Below are 20,285 nucleotides of genomic sequence, written 5' to 3' on the forward strand. Positions count from 1 at the left end.
GTTGATGCCTAGCTTAGTGAGTTTTTCTATGATTCCTGAGTGGGGAATGGTATCAAAGGCCTTGGCCAGATCAAGGTAGGCTGTATGAACCACCTTGCCTTCATCCACAGCTTTGGTGACTGACTTAAAGAAAGTTTAGCAGGCATGATCTACCCTTCACAAAATCAAACTGTGTAGGATACAGAATTTGGAGACTCCCTATATCCTTGTTTATTAGGTCCATAATGATGCGTTCTATAGCTTTGCATATCAGACTCATCAGGCTAATGGCGATAGTTCCCAGGGTCTGTAGTCACTCCTCCTTTGTGGAGAGGAATGACTGTAGCAATGCACCATTTGGTAGGGACAAAGCCTGAGGTGAAGCTGTGATTGAACAGGGCACACAGGTGAGTTGCCAGTTCACTCTGTAGTTCATGTAGAACAAAGCCAGGGATATTGTCAGGTCCCATAGAAACTGTATTCTTAGCCTTGGACAGTGCTGTTTTAACCTGTGCAGCAGTAATACTGGGTGCTTGGCAATCTCCTGGTATTGTGATTGGTCCTTTTGGGGGGTGAAGTTGGAAGTGAATCTGTTGGCCAGTATATTGGCAATATCTGTTGGCTCAGTATAGGAGGTACCATTGTGCAGTAGCTCAGAGCAAATCTGAGTATTGCCATGGAGGTTATTTACATAACTATAGAAGGTCTTGTGGTTGTTTTTACTATCTGCTGCAATTCTGTTTTCATAGCTAGCTTTAGAGGATTTGATGCGGGATCGCAACTTTTTCCTGAGGTTGATAAGAGAGTTTTACCAGTCTTGGGACTTTACCTTAGTCTGCATCAGTTTCCTCCTTCTGTTGTAGAATTTGCTTATGGCAGAGGACCACCAGATTGGCTTTCTTTTTTTGGAAGACAGCGTCTTGGGTCTGTTGGGTATGGTGAGATTCATGCATTTGTGTACATGTTCGTACAATGCATTGGTGCATGATTCAGGAGTCATGCAACTATTCTTCATTTCCATGGGTGCTGTGAAGTTAGCCACCTCTGTTTTTAGGATCCCAAAGTTAGCTTTGGAGACGTTTTTCATGGTGGTTACCTTTGTGGGGGGGGGGGGGATTTCCAAGGTCATTAGTTTGTGGTCGGATCTAACCAGGGAGGAGTTGACTATTGGTGAAGAGCAATGGTCACCCATGTTAGTAATCACCAGGTCAAGGATGTTGCTACCTCTAATGGGGTAAGAATGAGCTGGTCCAGGGGATTGCAATTAATGAATTCCAGGAAACCTTGGGCAAGTGTATTGGTACATGAGTAGTTTTCTCACTTAATATAGGGGTAGTTGAAATCACCCAGTATGAGAGTATTAGGTTGGACCCTAATATTTGGCAGGGTGCTTAGGAACATGGAGTGTGAGACTTGGGAAATGTTTGGGGAACTATAGCAGGCTTCAACCTAAATTGGTGTCATACCCAATGTTAGCTGCACCTGAAGTATTTCAGATGTGTTATGGTGGGCTACCAGTCCAGAGATGTGTGTATCCTTTATGCATATGGAAACACCACTGCCTTTGGAGCTTCGGTCCACGTTCTGCGGCCAAAAGGTGTGGAATGAGTTATAGCCTGGTAGTGCAGGGGTGCTTTCTGCTACCTTGAACCAGGTCTCTGTTACAGCACAAATGTCGATGTTCTCCATTTTAAGGAGTGCTTCAAATGAGTGCATTTTGAGATTTAGACTTCTAGCATTGAGCAGCATGACCCTCATATTGCATTTGTTTGTAGCTCTTATGGTGGTAATTTGGTCTTTGGAACAGCGCCTAAAAAAGGCACTATAGGGGTGGCAAGAGCCTTGGGCAGTATCTGGAAGCCCAGGGGTGACAGATGCAAGTCATCTCTGGCAAAGCATTGAGGTCTGTCAATCATGTCATCTCAGGCAGACAGATACTGGATCCCCTTAGAATGACACCAGAAACTTAGCCAATTGTTGAAATCAATCATTATCTGCTTGCACTGTGGTATCATTCTGGGTGATGGTAGGATGCTGCTCTGAGCTAGGGTCATACCCACTTGGGCTACATAATCCAAGAGCTGCTCCTTGTCTCTTTTCATGTAGTCCAGGGATGGAGTCATATTTGTACCTATTGTTGAGGGACCTGAGTGCATGCATTATGTGGCAGATCCTGGTGCCTGACAGGCAGCTGACTGTTACTTTCTCCTTATTCAACCTAGTGAGTGGGACATCAGTGTGTCTCACTATCAAGTCACATATGACTAGTGTGTTGGGTATGCTGTTTTGCCTTAGGGGCTCTGGTTGAGTGGCACACTATTTAGGAGAGTTATGTATCTCGTGATTAGTGTTGTGTTTTGGTGGTTGAGTGCATTTCTGCCTTGGAAGTCTCTGCTGTTTGGGTAGATTCTTATTGAGAGCCTCCATGAAGGTAGGTGTGTGGTTTGTGTTTTTATGTGAAGGCAGTGCTGGTGTGTGTTCTGGAGGGCTATGTGTTCCATGTGGTGTGGTGCAAATGTTGACCTCCTTTGAACAGCTATTCTGGTCTTGGCTGGAGAGTGCATGGCTTCCAGTTTGAATATATAAGTGCATCTCTTGCAAGTCTGAGTGTAGGGAGGTAAGAGGAGAGGGTTGTCAGTGTACATGAGGCAGTTGCTATATTGCCTCAGGATGCCCAAGTTCACCAGTTTAATAGGAGAAAGCACACTGAACTGACCTTTAGACATGCCTGGAGAGGTGGGCATTAAAAATAGGTACTGGAGCTGTTTCCTTGTAGAACATTTAGTGATGGTAGCACTTTTGTGTTCTACAATAATTGCTACAAGATGTCTGGTAAAGTGCTAAACTAATAAGCTAGTAAAAGTGTAGGAGAGGAGAGAACTAGCGGATCTAAGGGAAAAGTTGAAGACCAGACTTTGGCATCACTCAGAAGCTTACAAACAGTCCTGGATACAGAAAATCTGTATCTGGTCTAGACTAGTTACAGGAAGGGTGGGAAGCAAGCACATATGTGGGCTTTTAAACCAGAAAGTTTAAAGAGATGGAAAAAACTGCCCAAACGGCCAGTAAGCTACCATTTCTGGGCCAGACACCACTCCTCTTGTGCTAGATAGGCTACCTAGTGCTTACCACTCCCACTGATAAGCTAGAAGGCTTACCTCCCAACATGGAAAGGTTTGGGGGGTTCAGAAGTTTACAAACAGTCCTGGGTACTGCAAATCTGTACCTAGACTAGACTAGTTACAGGAAAGGTGTGAAACAAGTGCAAATGCAGGCTTTTAAACCAGAAAGTTGAAAGAGATGGAAAAACTGCCCAAAATGTCAATAAGCTACAATTTCTAGGACTGAAACCACTTTTCTTGTGGTAGATAAGCTACCTAGTGCTTGCCACTCCCACTAATAAGCTAGAATGCTTCCCCTTCAACACAGAAAGGCTTGGGGGGCTCAGAAGCTTACAAACAGTCCTGGATACAGCAAATCTGTACCTGGACTAGACTAGTTGCAGGAAAGGTGGGAAACAAGCGGAAATGTGGGCTTTTTACCAGAAAGTTAAAAGAGATGGAAAAACTGCCCAAACAGTCAATAAACTACAATTTCTGGGCCAGAAACCACTCCTCTTGTTGTAGATAGGATACCTAATGCTTACCACTCCCACTCCCACTGATAAGCTAGAAGGCTTCCCTCCAACACAGAAAGGCTTGGGGGACTCAGAAGCTTACAAACAGTCCTGGATACAGAAGATCTGTAACTGGACTAGATAAGTTACAGGAAAGGCAGGAGACAAGCTTAGAATTTTTTTTTCAGAAAGCAGCTAAAGCAGCACTAAAAACAATTGAAAGTGCAGTGCAAGCTACCACACTTGAGCAAGAAGTACTATTAAAGCAAATACAGTTTAAATAAATGCAATTTATTTAAAATATATTCTGAACTGAATTCAGTTGTTGTTTTATTCAACTCTGAACAGTTAAAAAGTGCAAAAACTATATACTTATCAGCTGCTAAGCACACTCAGTCAGAACAGAAGGAGATTTTTTTTTTTTTTTTTTTTTTTTTTTTTTTTTTTTTAGTAAAGTGCAAAGCGAGAAAGGAGGAGCAGAAGATAATTCAAGGTTAAAAACTTAAGTGGGTTGGTCATCTCAAATGTTCTCTCTGTTATTAGGTAGAATGAACACTAGACTGGGAGGAGTGTCCCAGATCAAATTTACAGTAGGGCCAGGCAACTGCAAAGCCACCAACTATAACAACACCACAGGAATAGAGTAGGTGGAAGGGAGAAAAACATTTTCAGAACAGATCAAAAAACAGAAAACAATGCCAGCAAATATATATAATTCAGTCAAGCAGGAATTAAGACAGTGCAGAACTCTGAAAAACTGCCAAAATATACTTATAAGTTTGTTTTCTCTGTGATGCACTCTTCACTCAGAACCCAAGGAGATTCTAAATGGTATGCAGGAATTTACAAGCAGGGACTATTTTTAAATAAGCAAGCCTTGAAACAATCATATAACACAAAAGCTATTAGACCAGTTATATACCAACTTTAAGAACACCACAGGAATAGGGGGGAACCAGTTTCAGTACAGATCAGAAATCAGAAAACAGTGCCAGCAAATATATATAATTCAGTCAAGCAAAAATTAAGACAGTGCAGAACTCTGAAAAAGTGCCAAAAATATACTCATCAGTCTGTTTACTCTGAGAAGAACTCTTCAGTCAGAATGAAAGGAGATTCTAAATGGTATGCAGTAATTTACAAGCAAGGACTACTTTTTAAATCAGCAAGCTTTGTAACAATCAAATAACACAAAAGCTATTACCAGTGATATGCCAACTTTAACAACACCGCAGGAATGGGGGGGGGGGGGGTCAGTTTCAGAACAGATCAGAAAACAGAAAACAATGCTAGCAAATATATATAATTCAGTCAAGCAAAACATAAGACAGTGCAGAACTCTAAACAAGTGCCAGAAAGTATACTTATCAGTTTGTTTTGTCTGAGAAGCACTCTTCAGTCAGAACCCAAGGAGATTCTAAATGGTATGCAGGAATTTACAAGAAGGGACTATTTTTAAATCAGCAAGCCTTGAAACAATCAGATAACACAACAGCTATTAGACCAGTTATATACCAACTTTAAGAACTCCACAGGAATAGGGGGGGGGGGCCAGTTTCAGAACAGATCAGAAAACAATGCCAGCAAATATATATAATTCAGTCAAGCAAAAATGAAGACAGTGCAGAAATCTGTAAAAGTGTCAAAAATATACTTATCAGTCTGTTTACTTTGAGAATAACTCTTCAGTCAGAATGAAAGGAGATTCTAAATGGTATGCAGTAATTTACAAGCAACGACTATTTTTTAAATCAGCAAGCTTTGTAACAATCAAATAACACAAAACCTATTAGACCAGTTATATGCCAACTTTAAGAACACCACAGGAATGGGGGGGAGGGGGCAGTTTCAGAACAGATCAAATAACAGAAAACAATGCCAGCAAAAATATATATATAATTCAGTCAAGCAAAAATTAAGACAATGCAGAACTCTGAAAAAGTGCCAAAAAGTATACTTATCAGTTTGTTTTGTCTGTGAAGCACTCTTCAGTCAGAACTCAAGGAGATTCTATATGGTATGCAGGAATTTACAAGCAGGGACTATTTTTAAATCAGCAAGCCTTGAAACAATCAGATAACACAACAGCTATTAGACCAGTTATATGCCAATTTTAAGAACACCACAGGAATAGGGGGGACCAGTTACAGAAAAGATCAGAAAACAATGCCAGCAAATATATATAATTCAGTTAAGCAAAAATTAAGACAATGCAGAACTCTGAAAAAGTGCCAAAAATATACTTATCAGTTTGTGTTCTCTGAGAAGCATTCTTCAGTCAGAACCCAAGGAGATTCTAAATGTTATGCAGGAATTTACAACCAGGGACTATTTTTAAATCAGCAAGCTTTGAAACAACCAGATGACACAAAAGCTATTAGACCAGTTATATACCAACTTTAAGAACACCACAGGAATTGGGGGGGACCAGTTTCAGAACAGATCAGAAAACAATGCCAGCAAATATATATAATTCAGTCAAGCAAAAATGAAGACAGTGCAGAAATCTGTAAAAGTGTCAAAAATATAATTATCAGTTTATTTTCTCTGAGAAGCACTCTTCAGTCAGAACCCAAGGAGATTCTAAATGGTATCATATGCAGGGATATTCTCTAACACACCTACTTGCTTGCTTCCTTTTCTACCCTCCCTGTCAAGGTGAACCATAGCCAAAGGAATCTAGAATGGGGTCCCTCCTAAAGCTCTGACTGGAGTAGACTACCCAAGCAAGTAGTGCTCCTCTTTAATCATTTCAGGCTTCACAAAGGTTAGGTCAGAGGCTGTGTCTCTCTTAACAGTGGCCTGCTTCCCATCTACTAAGACAGAATATAACCTATTGTGGTAGTTTGGTACCCTGGTTGGTTCCAGACAACTTACTGCTGGCATTCTGTCATTCCCACTTACTGGCTCCACTAAGTTTTGTTCTCCACCTTGCCTCCATGGACATCTATATGCTACATGGCCCCACTGGTTACAATTAAAACATTTAACCCTTGATCCTGGCCATGTACCTGAACTAGTGGCTTCCTCTGTTACTGGCAGACTTTATTGGGGCAGTTTAGGATGCCCACCATGGGTTCCATTATACCCAAGCCCTTAAGACAAAACACTTTGCCCAATGTACTAATCACAATCAATTGTGAGGCACACTGATGTCCCACTCACTAGGTTGAACAAGGAGAAGGTGACAGTCAGTTGTCTATCAGGTGCCAGGATCCATCACGTAACACATGCACTCAGGTCACTCCACAACAAGTACAAATATGACTCAGTCATTGTCCATATGAGTGTGAATGACCTGAGAGGTACTTCCCTTGTCTACATGAAAAGAGATGTGATGGAACTGTCTGATTATGTGGCCCAGGAAGGTATGACCCTAGCCCTGAACAGTATTCTACTGTCACCCAGAATGATACCACAGTATGAGCAGAAAATGATTGACTTCAACAATTGGCTAAGTTTCTGGTGTCATTCTAAGGGTATCTGTCTGTCTAGGACAACATGATCGACAGACCACAATGCTTTGCCAGAGATGGCCTGCATCTGTCACCCCATGGGATTCCATGGTCTGGCTAAGGCTTTTGCCACCCCTATAGTGCCTTTTTTAGGCAGTGTTCCAAAGACCAAAATTCCACCATCACAGCTACAAACAAATGCAATCTGAGGGTCATGCTGCTCATTCCTAATAGTCTAAATCTCAAGATGCGCTTGCTCAAACCTCTCCTCAAAATAAAGACTGTCGACATCTGTGCTGTAACGGAGACCTTGTTTAAAGAGGCAGGAAGCACCCCTGTGTTCCCAGGCTACAACTCATTCAATACCTTTTGGACCCAGAACATGGCCAGAAACTCCAAAGGTGGTGGTGTCTCCATATTCTTAATGAATACACACACCTCTAGACTGCTAGCCCAGCATAATGCATCCAAGATACTTCAGGTAAAACTAACACTGGGTAAGATGGCAATACAAGTCATAGCCTGCTACAGAACCCCAAACAGGTCCCCAGACTCTCACTCCAACTTCCTAAGCAGCCTGGAATTTGTCAAGGTCCAACCCAATACTCTCATACTGGGTGACTTCAACTACCCTTCCATCAACTGGGAAAACTGTTCAAGTACCAATATACAGGTCCAATGCTTTCTGGAATTTATCAGTTCCAATGCCCTGGACCAGATCATTCTGACCCCCTCTTCTGGAAGCAACATCCTCAACCTGGTTATCACCAACATGGATGACCATTGCTCCACACCTATAGTCAATTCCTCCCTGGTTAAATCTGACCACAAACTGATCACCATGAAAATTTCCATCTCACCTACACCCTCCGCTAAGGTGATCACCCTGAAATTCTGATACTAGCTTGTTCTTTAGTGTGTTGGCCAAGCCCTATCTTTGTCAAGGAGAGGAATATTTGGGGTAAATAATTGGTACTAGAAACTAAATTAATAATCAATTTTGGAACTTTGCACCCCATGTGGTTAAATCAGGATGTGAGTTTAAATGTTATTCAACATTAGAAACTATTTATAGAAGCTTTTGGAACAATTTTGTATTAAATATACGTCAGTTTTTTGGGATGCAATGTTTCTTTAATTAGTCTTGTTAATGGGCACATTTTTAATTGAATGTAATCAAGGGATCACATAAAAGGAAGCTATGTGGTGTAATTGTCATTCCTTTGAAGGTGTAAGCCGAGGTACCGAATGCACCAGTAAACCTTTTATTTTATTCCACTGTGTTCCTGGTTTTACTTGGTTTTGTGGCAGTTTGGACTGTAGTGTTTCTTATATATCTTGAGCATGTTGGAACCAGTGGAAAACCATACCATGTCAGCTGATGGTTCACCTTTTTTCTGTTCTGATATGTGGAAGAAGAGAGAGGAAAGATTTGCCAGTGATGATCAGTGGTCATTGGAAGAGGCGAATGCCTATGAGGTGGATTTGAAAGCCTGGAATGTTTGCTGATTAAGGAGGTAAAGCTGTTTTATGACATCATACTCTTGGAGAAATATGTGGTCTTGGACATTACCCCTAGGGGATTAAGAATTAATTGTTTCCCTGCATTTGATTTTGCTGAGGAGGAGGCTGATCTATTACAAGAATGGAACGTTGCCTTCTTAGCCTGTACTAAAAGTTGGCTTAAAATTTTAATCAAATGAAATGCCTGATTGCAAAAAAAAGTATGGGCTAAAATTTTGGAGCTACAAAACCGTTTGGTTGATACAACTTCTGAAACCACCTTAAACAGCAAGATGAAGGACATAAAATCCAGGATTGGTAAGGCGGTCTAAGAGGCTGTCATGCTCCGTAAGAAGGGCAAATTGGAGCAGGATGTAAATGATTACAAAAGCAATCTAATTTTTGCCTGGCAGTGTAAACGGAAGCAAAGGAGAATGCGTTGTCATTAGGCCAATGAGAGAATGTGAGATCAGCGAGATACATCTGCCTCATCCACAGAAACAGCATCCAGTCGCAAAAAATAGCATTTCTTTTGAGGAATTGCATGAAGAAGCAGTGAGTTCATCAGGCAAACGAGGAACGCCTCAACAATCTGGAGGCCAGGGGTCGCAAATGGCAAGGAAACACCAATACAGATGGCAGGAGCAGGAGAAGGAAAAATTAACTTACAGCAGTGCCGTTGCAGAAAAGGCGATATGCAACCACAGCATGGGACTTGTGTGTGCCCACAACAGGTATGTGACTGAAGAAACAGTTCAGAGGGACTCTGTAAACTTACAAATTGTCATTTTGTTGGACTTGTTTATAAATGAGGACATTGAGTCGTTATTAGATAAAGGGGTGAAGTTTATCCCTACTTGTTTTCCTGGCCTGTCACACCTAACATTGGAGGTAATTCGGTTCTGCCGCAAGTAGCACTTAAAAAAATTTTTTTAAAAATTGCAACAGGATTGTAAACATTCAAGAAAATATTGTAAGTCAATATGATAGTACACTTAATGACAATGATGACTCTTTGTTAAACTTACCTATTTATGAGAATGAGTTTTGTGATGCATGCAAATTTGTTGATCCTGTTGAAGATAGTGACAATTCAGGGACATGTTTTGTGATGGGGTATGGTAAATGAGCAGTACCCCATGTACCTTACACAAGTACCTCTTTTCCTCCCAGGACTTCCACCAGTGTTTGCATGTTTGAAAACATCTTATGTAGACAGCTTGAGGTGTGGAATATAATAAAATAAAAATGGCAAACAGAAAATGCAACTTAAGTAAAGGCGAATGGGATGCTTTACAGCATTTATGACAAATCAAGAAGAATTATGTGTTTGCCCAAGCTAACAAGGGAGGTAATTGGGTAAATCTTTCTAGGGAGCAGTATAATAACATGGATGAGAATTTACTGAGAGATAATGCTCTTTATGAAGAATTGCCCAATAACCCTGTATGTGAATTCAATGCAGGGCTGTTGGAGGAACTTGGGGGGGGGGTTGGTTTTCTTTCTGCTTCAGATGTCAAGAAGTTATATATCAGAAATCCCAAAGATGCAAAGTTTGTAGTCATATGCAAAATTCATAAGTCTTACTAATCCACCAGGCAGACCAATCATATCGGGGAAGGGGGCATACTTGCAAAATGTGGACATTTTCTTGGATTCTCAGCTTAAGGACTGTTTGACCAGGATCATGCCACACATCAAAAATGGTAAAGAGCTCTCTGACCAGATTGGTGGCATGGAAATGGGAGAGGATTTTTATTGGGCAAGTGTTGACGTCAAATCTTTGTATACTAGCATCAGGAACATGTGAGGTATGGAAGCAGTCAGAAAAATGTTGGGTGAGGGTCCACTTACAGATTTTTTTACTTCGCCTTTTGAATTCTCATTGCTGCATAATTCTTTCAAATTTGAGAGCAAGAGGGAACAGCGATGGGGGCATCATATGCCCCCACTTATGCTATCATTTTCATGAACCATTTTGAAAACTCCTATGTTTACAATACAGAGGTTTTTTTTGTCAGAGAGTAATCATTTATAAAAGGTTTATAGATGATTTGATCTTTGTATGTAAAGGTAATATTGGGAATTTTGTGGTTTCATGGCAGGATTACAAAGGAATCAGTTTGGACTTGAATTTACCTTCCAGGCACATAGGGAGAGCATACAATATTTAGACCTGGAATTCTTTGTTGGGGAAGATCGTAGGGTACATTACAGGCCATTTATTAAAGAGACAGTGGTAAACAATTTTTTAATGGCAAGTAGTATGCATGCCACCCATCTCTTGGCATATTTGCCATATGGGGAATATTTGCGTATTGCCAATAATACATACAATAAATCAAAGTTGAGGGAGGAGTTTAGTAAGGTAAGGTCAAAGTTAGCAAGTAGGGGATATTCTGAGGATACTCTGAACAAAGCTGAAATTAAGGTTAGAAATAATATGGGAGGGACAGGCACAACACACAGAGGACAAGGTTATATAGGCTATGGAAGACTTAGTACTAATATCCAGACCAGGGACCATCAAGACAGAATGTTTTTTTGTGTATAGACATTCACCTTTTTCTGATGTACTTAAAAGGTTGGCGGACAGATTTTGGCGCATCATTTACAATGATGATAGTTTGGATGGATTGTTCCCCAAAAGGGTCACCTTGTAATGCAGCAGGTTTTTGAATTTGAAGGAAATTCTCAACATGGGAAAAGCATGGAAAGCTGATACTCAAAAGGGTAGTTTCCCATGTAGCAGATGTGAAGTCTGCAGAAAGATCAGAAACTTAGATGGGGTCAACATTAATGGTAGGATTTATAGGGCCCAAGATGAGTTTTGATGTGATTCCTGCTGGGTGGTTTACATCATTGGATGTGGTTGTTCACCTATCAAATGGTATGTGGGACAGACCAGAAGAATGGTGAGAAAACACATCATGGAACATTTGAGGGACATTAGGAATGGGAGACTGGAGATCCCAGTAGCACATAATTTTTACAATGTCCATGGTAATTCTGATACTAGCTTGTTCTTTAGTGTGTTGGCCAAGCCTCATCTTTATCAAGGAAAGGAATTTTTGGGTAAATTATTGGTACTAGAAACTAAATTAATAATCAGTTTTGGAACTTTGCACCCCAGGGGGTTAAATCAGGAAGTGAATTTAAATGTTATTCAACATTAGAAACTGTTTATAGAAGCTTTTGGAACAATTTTGTGTTAAATATATGTCAGTTTTTTGGGGATGCAATGTTTCTTTAATTAGTCTTGTTAATGGGCTCATTTTTAATTGAATGTAATCAAGGGAGCACATAAAAGGAAGCCATGTGGTGTAATTGTCATTCCTTTGAAGGTGTAAGCTGAGGTACCAGATGCAACAGTAAACCTTTTATTTTATTCCACTGTGTTCCTGTTTTTTCTTGGTTTCATGGGATTGTGGACTGTTGTGTTTCTTATACACCCTGAAAACCTTCTCTACAGCCAACCTTTGGCTCCTAAAAACAGAGGTGGCTAACTTCTCAGCACCCATGCCAATGGAAAATAACTGCATGACTGCCAAATCATACACCAATGCACTGTACGAGCATGTACACAAATGCATGGACCTTGCCATACCAAAAAGAACTAAAACGCTCTCCTCCAAAAAAGGAAGGCAAGCTGGTGGTCCCCAGCCATCAATAAACTCAACAACAGAAGGAAGAAACTGTTGCAGAAAAAAATGCAGTCACATGACTGGAAAACCTCACTTATCAATCTCAGCAAAAAGCTGAGATCCCTTATCAAATCCTCTAAAGCCAGCTATGAAGGCAGAATTACACCTGGCACCAAAAACAACCACAAAGCATTCTATAGCTATATCAAAAACCTCAAAGGCAATACCCGGATTTGCACAATGGCACCTCCTATACTGAGCCAACAGATATAGCCAACATACTGGCCAACAGATTCAGTGCCAACTTTACTCCCCCCAGGGCCCTATCACAATACCAGAAGAAAGCCTGGTACCCCCCATTTCTGTGGCACAGGTAAAAGCTGTATTGTCCAAAGCCAAGAATACAGAGTCCATGTGACCTGATAATATAACTGACTGCATCCTACATGAGCTACAAAATGAACTGGCACCACATCTGTGTGCCCTGTTCAATCATAGTCTTACCTCAGGCTATGTCCCTAATGAGTGGCGCACTGCTACAGCCATCCTGCTCCATAAAGGCAGAGCAACTACAGACCCTGGGAACTATCGACCCATTAGCCTGATGAGTCTGGTATCCAAAGCTATGGAGCAGATCATCATGGACCTGCTTAACAATCTCCAAACTCTTGACCCCACACAGTTTGGCTTTGTCCAGGGGAGATCCTGCCTGCTGAATCTGATTCACTTCTTCAAGGCAGTCACCAAGGCTGTGGATGAGGGTAAGGCAGTGCATACAGCCTACCATGACCTGGCCAAGGCCTTTGATACCATTCCCCACTCAGGTATCATTGATAAACTCACAAAACTAGGCATCAATCCTTTCATCACTAGGTGGGTTGCAAATTGGCTCATGGACAGGACCCACAGAGTGAAAGTTGCAGATTCCAAGTCAGACTGTCGATCAGTCACGGGTGGAGTCCCACAGGCCTCTGTCCTAGGCCCTGCCCTGTTTGGCATCTACTTCTCAGAAGCCCAGGCCAACACAGAAGGACTCTGGCTGACCAAGTCTGCTGATGACTGCAAACTAGGAGTCATTATCAACTCCCCAAGTGATGCAGACATCCTAGAAAAGGGCATCTCTGAGACCAATGACTGGTGTCATAACCATGGCCTGAAGCTTAACGCCAAAAAATGCGTTATCATCCCCTATGGAAAAAACTCAGTTCCTGTGAATTACCATTGATGGGAGCCCACTGAACACTGAAGGAGCCATAAGAGATCTGGGCACCCAGGTCGACAGCCACTTCACCTTTGATCACTACATTGCGGCTGTGGTCAGAAAGTCCTTCTGTGGCACATCTTATAACCAAAGGTTTCGTATCCAGAAAGAAAGAGGTCCAATCTCTCTGTACTCATCCCTCATTAGACCAATCATCGAATATAATGCCCTGTTTGGCATGTACCTGACCAGACACCTTCAATAGCTGGTGAGGTCACAAAAGTACCTCACAAAAAGGATTCTAGGCCTTAAACACATGTCCTACATGGACAGACTCAAGAAACTTCATCTGTCCTCAGTCTCTTATCGTCTACTTAGAGGTGATCTCTGCTTGACTTACAAAGCCATGCCCTACTTGAAATGCTACACCTAAAGAAATCCCAATCCCCCTGGGCCACACACTCCAGAGATCACAACCTCATTACCACAATTAACAGAACATCCTGGAGGGACAGGTTCATCTCCCAAAGACTGACCATACTTTGGAATAAGCTTCCCATTCATGTCAAGCAGAGCACCTTGCTGGCCCTCTTCAAGAGAAATTTTGACGAGTGGATGGGTAATAGAAAGTTCACTCCATGGATCATTCCAGTTGCCCTACTGGATATGGGCACTGTGAATTAACATTGGTTGGCATGGTGCCTGGGCATTTCTTTTGGGATAGGCTTATAAAGACTACAGGGCCATTAGCCTAGTACACACCTATGAACCTATGAACCTATGTCCAGCACTGGGTATCCCTTTCCTGTGCAGTGACACCCTGCTTGCTAGGAATAGGTCTCCCTTTTTCCCCAACTCATCTGCGGTGTTGCATTCTCTACCTGCCAACCAGATTCTCATGTCCTTAGGCAAATTGCTAAGGGCTTGTTCCCTAACAAAAAAGGCCTACCAGCTTTTCAAATGTTGTGGCCTGACACCCACTCACCCACCTATGAAAATAAGTGCTTACCTCAGCAATATAAAAATGCACACTTTCATCTGCCTTGCCCCTATGCTCACAAAACTGTTTTTCTATAAGCTTCGGTGTTAACTTAAAACACTAATAAGCATTTCTTTACTTGGTTATTGTTTAGACAAGCAATAGCAGACAATTTAGAAACAGCAGTTACAGCTTTGCCATGGAGTAAAGGGGTCAGGAACTGCACAGAGAGCCCTTGCCCAACATTATACTGTTTACATACCCTTTCAAACATATGAATAAAACTATCAAAATTATCACTCTCTGTAAATTGTGGAAGAAATTTACTGACCTTAATTGCTTCTGGGGTTTGGTTATACCTTCCCCATTACCTCCATGACCCTGGCAAAGAGTCAGCATTTCCTTTTAATGTTGCCTCTACCTTTCATTTTCTTTGGCCTCCAAACACAGCAGTCTCTCTGTTGATTCTGCTTCAACCTCTAAATGTCGCAGTCTCTCTCTTGATTCTTTTTCCAAATGTTTGGCCACCAGTTCAAGTTTCTTTAACTCTAGACATTTTTATGTCCTCTTAAGAAAAGTTGAACTTTCCATTTTCCGAGAGCTGTACATCTCCAAGGCCAGTCTGGCTGTCTTCCTGGTTGCTGGTCTGTGATGCAGCTATGGCTAAGGCTGCAATTATTTCTGCTTTAGTCAGGTTGGCATGCACCAGTCCTCTGGAATGGCACATCTCAGCCACCTGGCTCCTTGTCAGCTTGCCATAATCCTCTGCTGACATCCTTGCCTGCTCTTCCTGACTAAGTAAGCTAACAAAAAGTAAATAAAACTATTGTACTATGAAACTCTGAATGCCTACTCTGTGGCTGCTTGAGAGTACAATCCCCTTCTTTAGTGACCACTGCTTACAGGCTACAGGAGTTCAATATCCATACCACTGAATCCCAATATGGAATGTGGTGATCCCACCACTGCCAGCCAATTAATATATGACGGCCTTCCACTGGACCAGTAATCAAGGAGTCTCAATCCTCATCACTGGCAACAGTGGGGGCCATTCACGGAGAGGATGACAGGTTCACACACAGTATTTCCAGATGCAGCTCTCTGCATCAAGTGCAATTTCCCTTAAGAGCACACAGAGACCACTGTCAATCTGTGGCTGGTTTCTCACTCTTTCTCCAGATCCCCAATAAGACTCTCCACTGGCACTACCATAGAGTTGAGATCTCAGCTGTGTCACCAAGCCAGGACCTCCAGCACCCTCTGTGTCCAAGCAATGCTTTGTGTCCCTGCCCAAGTAGCTGACACACTCACTCTTTGAGGTTTTCATTTACACACACACACACACACACACACACACACACACACACACACACACACACACACACACACACACACACCTGGGAAAGGCTGGCACAGGTTTACAAGCTATGCCCACTTCTGCCCAGACTATAAGATAGTTATCACTGCCACCAGTCATTCCTTATCAGATACTTTAGGGCCCTTAACAAAGGATGTCCAGTCTTACTGTGTAATATTAATATTAATACAAATTGTAGTTTGACCAAGAGCAAGGCTATAGGAGTGGCCACAAAGTGTCACAAAATAAATATGCAAGTACTCTCAAAACTTAAATATCTCTCCACAGATCAGCCGCAATGAAAGGTTTAAATATATTTAATAGTAAGTAATGAAAAAGACAATACTAAATATATATTCACAGTGACATCAAAGTTCAAAATCACAGGAAATGTTTAAAATAACATTGCAGTACAAGCTCACACAAATAAAGAAAAACAAAATCTAAACTAAACTTTGCTATATTCCTGACAGTATCTAAGACATTTACTATACCTTAATAACTTACTTAGAGCATTGCAGATGTGGTGAATGATTCTTGTTGTTGTTGTCAGGTCCAAGACAGAATGCAGAATGCTCTGTCTCAGTAACAGACTTCTCAGAATAATATCTAAAATATTACTGCTGTGATAGCTTGTAGAATGACATAATTTCTGGTCATCTGACTTCTAGTTCCCAGCAAAGCCCCCATTGCTGCAGCTGGCAGTATTTAGCATCTACCTGTAAAAATACTCATACAAGGGCTTTTGCTCTCTTTCGCAGGTGCTGGAAATCATGAAATAATTGCATTCCTTCATGCTTCCGAAGTAGCAATTAGTTCCCCTCAAAAAAGCTTCCTAGTACAGACTTTGTGCTGCATTGAACATCATAATAGCCTAATCTATAAAGTTTGATGGACTGAGGTTAAACTCCTGTATTCCAGTTTCCACTGTTAAAGTATATACATTTAAACAGTTACAATAGTGCATGTACATTTCTGTTCTCTACCAGTAGGGCACACTCTGGATACATTTTAAACACAGCACTTTACAAATACCTTTTCAACGCAAACACCTGTACAGACCAGTTTGATATACACATGACATACAGTTCTGATACGTTTGTAACACAAGCACCTTGTATAAATTAGTTTGATATTCACAAATGACATATACTTATTGAATTGGCAGTGCCTCCTTTCGTCACACCACCTTTCCAACCTCTACTACCAACTAATTTCCATACTTCCTGCACTACCAAATGAAAAGTGACTGAAATATTTATATCTTTAATTGTCTTTCGCCAGATTCACTCAAAAGTCACACACTTGCTCAAAATAGACAATATAAGTTTTTTTTTTTTTTTTGGGGGGGGGGTAATTTATATGTGCCTATTTTCAGCATTATTGTCTATGTATTAGAACTTTTCTCCACCAGGCCTTTGCTGAAAATGTGTATTTTAGTCCCATCTGGACTTTCCCGGTAAATAAAAGCAAATAAAATAAATAATAATGCAAAGCTGAACTAGCTAAGTACTGTTGAACATTTTCACACACCTTGTACAACTTCAGTGCTGAAACGATCTTCTGTAAAATGCAAGTCTAATACGATGACTCCCAGCCTGATATCTACGCATGCTAGCAATGCCTGATACCTGTGAATGCTGGCAATGCCTGACAGCCCTGTGCATGCTAGCAATGCCTGATACCTGTGATTGCTGGCAATGCCTAACAATTAAGTCATCCTTGCCAGTTCCTTTTGATAGCATTTTGTCTGCCTTTCCCATGAAGTGTTAGATCCTTCAGCAGTTTAGATTCACAACACCTACTTAAGAAGGGCATTTGCTTATTTATTTTTTATTTTATTTTATTTTTTGTGGCTAGAACTATATGATGCTTCCTCTTGACTCAGCTATGTGTTGATAAGTCTTTTTCAGGTGTGTAGTGTTTCCCCTTTAAAGTAATGCTACTTTCTTAAAACTTGTCATTTATAGTACAATATCACCAAGGCAATCGCCAGCTTGCAAATTTAACTAGTAATACCAACTGCGGTAGCATTGGAAATTTGTTCTAAAAATATTTTGTTACATGAAGAAAATGAAACTCTAAACTACTGACACTTAAAAGATATGATCAACCATAGAAGCTGTTGTGCATCTTTCTAGTGAACACAAGCATCAGTACTACAGAGGAGCAGCACTCAGCTACTAAGTCTGAGGCCAAATGGATTCATGTGCAGTGGCCTTCAGTTTACTCTGGTTCTGTCATCATATCTGACACCATTACTGCACTCTTAGCTAGTTATTTATTGTTGTGCTTCTTTGCCACAAATAGAACCCCCCCCCACCCAATTCGGCAATGGGCCAACTTCTGCCTTAGTGACCCATCACAGTACTCTACCTACACCCCTTGCACTGCCAAAGGACAACTTAAGCCTTAGTGACCCATCACAGTACTCTACCTACACCACTTGCACTGCCATGGGACAACTTGGGTCTATATTATATTCTCGAAAGCCGACAATGTCGAATCTGACATTGTCGACACGAGAATATCGAATGCTCAGAATCTCGAGTATGTAAACGGAAATCTCCGTAAGGGGAGATTTCCATTTACTGCAAGGTAGCATGGTCTCAGAGTTGGTATATTTAGGTAGCAGGGGGGCGCAGCCCCCCAAGTGGGGGGAGGGGTGCAGGGGGGCTTGACCCCCTTCTTAAACCCGTTAGGGTACTTTTTTCTTTTTGCTTTTTATAAGGTCGGTGTTTGAAGACATCGACCATATGGTGTCGACCATATGTTGTTCGATGTTTTCAAATGTCGATCTTATAATATAGACCCAACAACTTAAGCCTTAGTGACCCATCACAGTACTCTACCTACACTCCTTGGAATGCAATGGGACAGTGTCTTCCTTAGTGACCCATCTCAGTACCCTACCTACACCCCTTGCACTGCCATGGGACAACTTCTGTCTTAATGACCTATTCCAGTACTATACCTACACCCCTTGCACTGCCATGGGACAACATCTTCCTTAGTGACCCATCACAGTACCCTACCTACACCCCTTGCACTGTCATGGCTTGCCGCTTTGTTGCAGAGAGAATCTTCCTCTACAGAAAAGATAGATTCTGTACTAAAAACAGAGATAATAGTTTGAACAGTTATGGAGAGATGACTGACCAGCAGATTAATTATCCATGTACAGCAGAGTAATACTTCTCTCCTATGTCCATCCCATGATGAGCATTACAGTGCAGTGAAACCCATACAACATGCATGGTATTCCCATATCCCAGGAATCTGCTGCATGATTCCTAGTGTATAATCAGTGCTGTGTCATTTATTTGATCACAGATTCCCATGTCCCAGGAATCTGCTGCACGATTCCCAGTGTATAATCAGTGCAGTGTAATTTATTTGTTCACAGATGTTTGACACATGCTAACAGTATTTCAGTCCTCCCACCACAAGAAACCAATGAAGTTTAGTGGATAACTGACCTTTATCCCTCTGGACAGCCTCCAAATATCCATGTTCAATTATATCTTCAGCTACATTTTATGTTAATTGACCTGCTTTTAAGGTAGGTCCACAAGATGTGTCTGCTGAAGCTAAATGCGTCTGAGCCTGAATATTCCCACTACAGAAGTGATGTTGCATTTAGATCTTTAGACATCCTTAGTCTGTATTGTCAGGTGGTATTGGGAATGCAGCAAGGCAAATGGCAACTGGTGTTAACCAGTTTTATTGAATTTACTCATGCAGCTGCTTTTCTGGATGGTTGTCTTACAGTGCAACATCACCAGCCCAACAGACTAGGAGAGATAAGTGCCATAAACAATAGAACAATAGCATGCCAATATTTACCTTACAGAGAGAACAGTAGCCACACACGGAGCCTTCTTCATAGTTATCATCATCATCTGCAAAAGAAGAAAGGAAAGCGATGACCATTTTGAAAAACTCTAGTTTCTGTTAGTGGCATATATTACTTTTTTGTTACATTTTTAGCTGTGTAACCAAAACCTTACCACTCTGTGTATAACTAAAGTTAGGAAATAAGTTATAGAAGATCACAATTATTATCAGTTTTACATAGTTACATAACAGCATGTCATCCAAATAATTTAAAAAAAATATTTGACCACATCATACCGCTTCCACAGCATTACTATTCTTCATTCAGTCTATCGCTGTATCTCTTAACAATAACAAACTAGTGTCACACCTCTTCCTTGACCTGTCTAAAGCTTTTGACACTGTGTACCACAAACTCCTTCTCTCCAAACTTTCTTCCTTTAATCTCTCTACCTCTACTCTCTCCTGGTTCTCTTCGTACCTATCAAATAGAACTCAATCGGTCAAATGGCTCTCTACGACTTCACCTTTCCTCCTGTTCAATCTAGTGTGCCCCAAGGCTCCATCCTGGGACCATTACTATTTAACATCTTTACTAATAATCTCTACCAATCCTGCCACTACTCCACACTCATACAATAGGCTGATGACTCCACTTTCATCACAACCTCTGGCAGTCTACCCCACCTACTCTTCCTCACTCAAGACACCCTC

General features: G+C 41.3%; 1 long non-coding RNA gene across 1 annotated transcript in view; it reads right to left on the reverse strand.

Annotated features, from left to right (window-relative positions):
- LOC122811522 overlaps window positions 1-19,644 on the reverse strand; it is a 60,213-nt gene extending 40,569 nt beyond the window's left edge. The window contains exon 1 of the long non-coding RNA XR_006366265.1: window positions 19,581-19,644. This is a non-coding gene — a long non-coding RNA (uncharacterized LOC122811522). The remainder of the gene's footprint in view (window positions 1-19,580) is intronic.
- Between the last annotated feature and the right edge of the window lie 641 nt (window positions 19,645-20,285).

This window comes from Protopterus annectens, chromosome 9.part0, assembly GCF_019279795.1.
Source record: "Protopterus annectens isolate FY-2018-M chromosome 9.part0, PAN1.0, whole genome shotgun sequence".
In the NCBI taxonomy this organism is placed as follows: Eukaryota; Metazoa; Chordata; order Ceratodontiformes; family Protopteridae; genus Protopterus; species Protopterus annectens.